Source organism: Silene latifolia, chromosome 7 (assembly GCF_048544455.1).
Source record: "Silene latifolia isolate original U9 population chromosome 7, ASM4854445v1, whole genome shotgun sequence".
Classification (NCBI taxonomy): Eukaryota; Viridiplantae; Streptophyta; class Magnoliopsida; order Caryophyllales; family Caryophyllaceae; genus Silene; species Silene latifolia.
In genome coordinates this window covers 91,929,547-91,937,354 of record NC_133532.1, presented here as the reverse complement: position 1 = coordinate 91,937,354, position 7,808 = coordinate 91,929,547, and positions in this window count along the sequence as shown.

The following is a 7,808-nucleotide window of genomic DNA, read 5'->3' as shown; positions in this document are numbered from 1 at the left end:
TTAGGGTCACCTTTTCTTAAAATAATTTCTCTCTTATTTCCCTTGGCTTGTATAAACAATTTCTTTGTTTGACTTTTTTTTGACAATGTGCTTAATCGTTTTATGTTTATTCCTACCATGTTGATTTTATATGCTCGCATCTACATGATCTTCTTTTAGCCTCTTCTCATTTTCGATGAAGTTAAGACGGGAAAATAGACTTAAGATTAGATTATCTTTATTGTTGTTAACCCTTTAGATGACTTTTTATTCTCATTCTCTTCTACTTGGCAGTTGTTTAAATATCATTTGAATGATTTGAATTGGGCATAGGATTGACTAAGTGGATCTTAGTTACATGGTTCTTTAAAAATTCTTAAGATGAGACAATATTTATTCGAGGGAAACAAACTTAGAAATCAATCTTAGAAAGCCTTGACAACATCAAAAAAGGGAAATTTATTGACCCTAGGACTTAATGTATTTGTTTTGAAGATTGTCAAGTGTTTTATTTCTAAGTATTACTTATACTTTTTTGAGCTTGATATGTTTGATATAAGGTTCTGTCGTCATTCCCTTATCAAAAACATTTTATAAAAGAACCCAATTTAAGTAGTATAAATCGGGTGTCCCAAAAGCAAACAACTATCATGAAACTCATACACTTTGAATCCCTTTTATCCATTGATGATCCTATCTTTGTTTCATGGTGGAAAGGGGACGACCCTTTTTCTTGTCTCGGCAAGAGGGGGAATTCTGTGATCCTACAGTGTTTTGTAACACCATAGGGATTTGGCTCTTGACAAAAGTATTTAGCGATTATGGACGAAAGTAGCCTAGTTTAACACAACTTGGAGGTGACTTGTATGTATCCTCTTGGACTTAGTAACTAGGAGAACTAATATCTATGATGAAGTGTGTACCCTTAAATTGTTTCCCTTATAAATGATTTCCGCCACTTAGATGAGAAAAGTGGCTATTCTTTTGTAGATGCATCCTTTGACTTGTTTTTGTGTGCTTAATGCTTGGATGCATCGCCATTTTAGCAAGCCCCACCTCGCCTTGCAAGAAGGCATCTTACCTGATGGATGTCTTGTTGTGAGTTGAAGGGGCGGAGTGAGACCCGCTAATAGTATCACATCGGTTATATTAATATCAGGATAGTTTGAATAAAGGGCTAGTTCTAGTCACCTCTTCACTAAGGACGAGTAAAGGTTCGGTTTGGGGATATTTGATGTGGCTCATGATTACACATATTTAGTCCCCTAATCAACCTATTTTTGCATACTAATATAGCATTCCATAACCATTTTATCCGTCAATTGCTTCCTGTTTGCTTTCCTAGTGCATTTCATATGTCTTGTAGGAAAGAAGATAATGAGGCGGAATTCCCGTCTCTCGCGCATATTCGGAAGCTTGTTGATGATCTTGGATGGACTAGTTTGAAAAGGAGGGAATAATGATGACCAAGGATGATAGGAATAAGGAGTATATGGAAGCATCATAGGCATAGAAGCAAGGGAAGAAGGTCTGCTGCTTAACTCGCTCGAGTTGAGAGCAACCAGCTCGAGTTGGCCTTCAACCCGCTCGAGTCGAGCTCAACTCGCTCGAGTTGATGCCCAGACTGCCTCCCACGGATCCTTTTGAAACGTGCAAAAGATTATTCGACACTTAAGCATGTTATTTCCTAATCTATCCTTGCTTAACCTAATATTGTTCCCTTAGATTAGATTAAGCTCTCATTAGGAGTATATTGGAATAGATTAATCTTTAATCATTCCACAAATTTCACTTTAATCTTTCCTTAATTATTTCTCGAACAATCTTAGATTTAGTCTTGTACTTGAAGAATTCTTGGGTTTGTATTGGGGAATTGACAACTCTCCACCATTAATCAAAGGGTTTCTTCTATTGTTCTTCCATTTCCTATGTTTAATTCAAGTTATTTACATTTGGATCTCTTGGGTATATATTTGAAGACTAAGTGACAAGTCTCCATCTTTATTCAAGGATTCTTCTTTAATTGTGTTAATGTTTACTTTCCAAGTTGGTAATCTTCTTAATCCCTCTTTATTTACCTGTTAATCTCCTGTTTTATTAGCTTGCTTAATCAGCATGTTCAATTATGTTGTGATGTTTGACACCATTGCTAACATTTTCACCATGATAATGAGTAAGTAGTCTCTTAACTAGGATTAGTGGGGGATTAGGGGAGTTAATCATGGGGTAGATTTATGCTTAATTAGTTCATATGAATGCTTGCTTATTATACTTTCAACTTATGCACATGTTATGTTTAATGAAATGCTTGATTGACAACCTAGCATGATTCTCTTATCCTTTCAACAAGACTTATAAGACATAAACCAACTCAAGGCTTGTTAGACCATGCATATAGTAGAATGGGAAGAATTAAGTCGATTGTAGGTGTAATACTACGGTTTCTATGTCTTTGGGTACTCTATCGAGTGGGACTTACTCTGTCGAGCAAGTAGCTTTTGACGCAAAACAGTAGTCTGCCTGTAGGGCACTCGATCGAGTAAGTTGGGTACTCGATCGAGTAGGGGGCACTCGATCGAGTAAGTGCCTTACTCGATCGAGTAAGTGAGTTTACGGGCTGAGTTTTGACGGGTTTTGTTAATGATGCGAGATTAATATATACTGACTTCCGTCACTTTTCTTAAACCTCTTTATCATTCTAAAAACCTAAATTGAGAGAAAGAAGTTACGTAAGTTGATTCATCGCATCATTAGCAAATCCCCAAGGCTAGGAGAGTCTGATCATCTTGTTCTTTACGCCGTTGTGATCATCGTGTCAAGGGTAAGTTCCTTGTATAATTTTTTATAGCATTTGGCTGAGTTTGTTTAAAACCCTAATTGGGTGATTTTGAGGTTTTGGGTGATTTGTATGTATGTGGTAGTAATTGGATGTATACATGTTATAGGAGGAGGATTCGTAGAGGAGAATTCTGATTAGATGCTAGATCGTCTGTGGTGGTTGCTTTTCCAGGTAGAGTTTTCCCTACTCAGTATTAATTACATAAGTGTTGTTGGTGATTACTGTTGTTGTTGTATATCGTATTGGCATTAGATTCTGATTTGGTGATTGTTGGTAGTGTAATGTGATTGTTGTTGTATAACTGTATGTGATCTTCGGGGCGCGTCCCTGGCTGAGTGGAGTCACTTGCGGGAGTGGCTTCACGCCCTTGGTTCGCCCTCTGTGGAACCCGCCACAGGAGGGTATGTGCACATTAAGGAAACTTGGGTTTATCGCTCGATGGAGATGAGCGGGGATTTGGTGGTGTAATACTCCGTATTTTATAAGAATAATTTATGTAATTTAATAATTGATTAAATGACATTTCTAATAGTAATTACAAATAAGACATTAATTAAATAATAAAGAAAGTAAGCAAGTCGGGAATTGGGTTTAGTTAATATTTTTGCTTTGGGCCGTGTGCCATTATTATATGGGCCAAAATTTATTGGTATAATATGGGTGTGATCGGGTTTTGTATCGGAAATTAATAATAAAATAATATGGGAATAATAATATATAAAAGTAATAATAATTATATTAATAATACTAATAAAGTTATGGCAATAATAAATTAGTAAATATTGTATGAGGAAATCCCATTTACGGTAAGATTAACATATGTAATAATAATAATAATAATAATAATAATAATAATAATAATATAATGATAATTATTATAATAATAATTCCTATACTAATTAGAATAAGGTAAAACTATATAGTTTCCTAATTGACCTCGCATTCTCTATATTCCTACACTATAAATACCCTATTAAATCTGAGAAATAAATCACAAATTAAGAGGAGGAGCTTTTGGAGACGGAATTAGCAAGCGGTAATTAATAGGTAACAAATTCTAATCTCGTTTTATTTTCTTATTAAGGTGAATGTGAGACGATCTTAAGACGCTTAGAAACTGACCCAAACCTTGACGGGATCATAAAAAACATTGGGAGGTGGTGCGTGGGATTGCAAGGGTTGGATTGGGTATGGTGATGGTGTCAGGGAAGGCGTAGGGTGGCGGTGCCAGAAGGGTTTTCGAGGGCTGTGTATAGGCGGGTTTAGAACAGGGGAGCAGTGGATTTGGACCCAATTTGGACCCATAAACGGACCTGACTTGACCTGGGCTTGGGTGGGTTGCGACCTAGGCCGTGAGGCGACCACCGTGGTGCAGTCATGGTGGTCGGATTTGGTGGTTCGTGTGGTGTTTGGCCGGAAAAACGCGAAAATAGAGGTGATTGCTTGTTGTTGTTGTTGCCGGCTTTTCGTGGTTGTTGTAGTGTTGCAGATGGGTCGGGAGGAATAAAGACCACCCCTAGAACCAACGTTGGTCAGAGGTGATGACGTTGGTGGCCAGAGGTGGTGTTGGGGTGTTGAGTGTGGTGTCGGGTCAGGGGAAGGCACACGGGTTGAGTGTGTTTCGGCTCGGCTGGGTGGCGTTTGGCGTGGTGGTCTATTGTGGTGGCTAGGGCCTGTAGGTCTGACCGTGGGTGGTGGATGGTTCGGGTGGCAGTGTGGTGGCTCACGGTGGAGCATGGGGTTGGGGTGTTGCCGTGACTAGGAGGGTAGTTTGGGTGTCGGGTTTTCGGTATTGGTAGTGTCGTGGTGATGTTTAGGGTGTGAGCTTGTGGGATGGTGGTGCTGGTTTGGCTGGTGGTTGTGGTTGTCGGGGTACGTCAGGTTGCAGGCTAGTAATAGCTGGGTTTGGTGGTGTCGATGGTGGTTGATGGTGTCGGATATAAGCGGGTATAGGAAGGGTACTCAACACGGGTTCCAAACCATGTATGGGAAGGGTGGTTTTGTGTGTTTTGGTGACGGGTTATAATTTATTAATTCGAGTGACTTGGATTATAATTAAATCCGGTTTTGGTTTATTGAAACGGGTTTTTATAATTATATTATACGAGATTATAATTAACGTAATTAATTAATTAATTAATTAATTAATAATTAATGGAATTATTTGGATAAAGTATATAAGTAGTAATTATTATTTGTATTAGGTGAGGGTTTTGTTGAGGAACTTTAATTGTTGATTGGATTGCATAATTGGAATGCGTAATCGGAGTATTCGCTTGCCAGGTAGGATAATCTACTCAACTATATCTGGTTTGTGTGTTTAATACGTGAATGTTATTGGAAGGATGATTGGTTTATGACTGCTTATTTAATTAAGTTAATTGAGTGATTATCATTGTTAATTGATTGGAGTTGTGTTATACGATTATATTGTGAACGGTTTATGAGAATTGGGCTGCCCCAGGCTTAGTCTCTGGTGGATAATGTGAGTGGTTATTGGACTGCCCCAGGCTTAGTCTCTGGTGGATAACGTGTGTGATTAATTGGAAGGCCCCGGGCTTAGTCTCTGGTGGATAACGTGTGTGAGTATTTGGACTGCCCCAGGCTTAGTCTCTGGTGGATAACGTGGATAGTTGATGTCGAGATGTGACATGTGAATAGTTGAGATTGGAATATTGATAGTTGTGGAAGATTGGTTGTTTTAAAGTATTTTATCCTACTCAATCTCGTGGTTGACTGTGTATTCGTGAACACCTGCGGTGAACCGTTTTATGGGGAGCAGATTTGACAGGTACTAAAGATTAGCTGACTCGGGAGCATTGGGATGAGAGCTTGACTTGGACCATAGTTGAAGTCTAGATCACATAGAATAATTATATCACTTTATTTATTTCATTGCGAGTTGTAAATATTTTATATTAAGTTTTAGTTGATTAAATTTGTAATAAACATGTAATCGTTAAAGTTTTAATTTAAAGTACTTTGGTTTGTTGTACTTTGTTATTCACTACCTCGGGAAACCGAGATGGTAGCCGTCCTATTTATTTGTGAATGTCTAGCTAAAGGCTCCCGAATAAATGGGGGTGTTACAGGTGGGTACGGCCGCGGTCCCCCCACTGGCGGCGTGGAGTACTTGTTGCGATGGGTACTCTGGCAGGGCTACACACTTTAGTGTGTAGTCAGTTGTGTGGAGATTTGAGATGGATTCTGGGCTTTGTTGAGCTGTTTGTGCTGTTTGTGATATTGTTCCTTTATGGCATTTGTTTTATGTAATTAGTACTGACCCCATTTAAATATTTTAAAAACTGTGGTGATCCATTCGGGGGTGGTGAGCAGTTATTGAGCAGGTATGATACGATGCGCATGGGATAGCTGGGATGAGTCATCACGTAGCAGTTTTAGAAGTCTTCTGCTGTGTCGAACTTTTTGTAGTTGTTTAGTAGTTGACAGTTTTGTGAACCTTGTATTTTTTCCCTTTAACAGTTTTTGAGTTTGGCTTGTATCACTTAAACTTTATTATCATTTAAATACGTTTCGTTATTGTCTATTTGAGTATCATTGCCTCGGGTAACCGAGATGGTGACGTTCTCATACCTTAAGTGGTCCTGGTAAGGCACTTGGAGTATAGGGGTGTCACAAAGTGGTATCAGAGCGACGATCTTGAAATCTGTAACCAATGAACCTAATGAACATAGGGAGTCAAACTAAAATGAACCCGGGTAGAAGTTGTAGGAGCTAATGCAAAGACTTGGGAGACGTCCTTAGGTCGCGAACTCGCCCTACAATTTTGAACCGATCACTATGGGGTGTCATGGGACCACTATGTGTTTGCTAATGTTCTATTGCGTATGTTGAATGATGTGTTGTATAGCAATATTGCAAAATGATTGTGGTGGAATGAGGAATGTGGTAAATGATAAAGTGTTGTGAATAGGCATGTTGCATGATAGTTGGTTTACAATGTTGTTTGGAATTGTTGGAAAAGTATATGAGAATGATGAATGATGTGGTGGAAAAAGGAAGTAGTTCATATATGATAATATGTGATGAATAATGATGTTGCAGGATGAATGATTTATAATGTGGCAATTTTAGTAACATGAGATTAGGCGATGTGATATGGTTACGCATGATTTTGTTTCCGTAAAGTAATATAATAAAGGTATATACTATATGCATACTTTAGATAAAGTGTATGATGGATGATGGATAATGTTGCATAAGAATATGATTTCATGATTTAAGCATGTTTATATGATTGAAGTGGATTTTTTTGTTGTAATTTTGATATGTTAGTAACACATGAATGAGAGTTTGATGTTATATATTATGTCATTGTTGTACGAAAAGTTATAGAATAAAAGCATGTGGGTAATACATGATTGATAAGTTGAATAATATATGTGCATGATGGAAGTTGTTGTTTGGCTTTGTAAATAGTAACATATGGTTAGGGATATTGGTTTTATGAGTATTGAGTTGTTTTGTTTACCTTGTTGTTTAAGTTGTTTTGGTAGTAAAAATCGAATAGTTATGTCGTCTGATTACAACGAAGTTGTCTTTAAGCTGTTATAACTTGAGATGCATAAATTATTTTAATGTTATTCCAATTGGAGGTGATAGCTTGTTCTGTTACAATTCTAACGATAGGTCACACGCCCAAAACGACCAAGAAACGAGTGAGTTATGACCGTTTTACGAAAATTGAACAGTGCTGAGAAATGCGTAGGGTACTCGATCGAGTGACCCTCACTCGATCGAGTGCACCTCTTGTTACTTGATCGAGTAACCTTACTCGATCGAATAGCCTTAGTAATTTGTTTTACGTGCTTCTGACCTTCACCTACTCGATCGAGTAAGTCACTCACTCGATCGAGTGGCCTGTACTCGATCTAGTGACCCCTGTTTTGGGTCATATGCTTATCTTTTGTCTTCGTTGCATATTATGTTTAATTCAAAGGTGTTCTTTGGCTTCTTCATGCATTGTTTT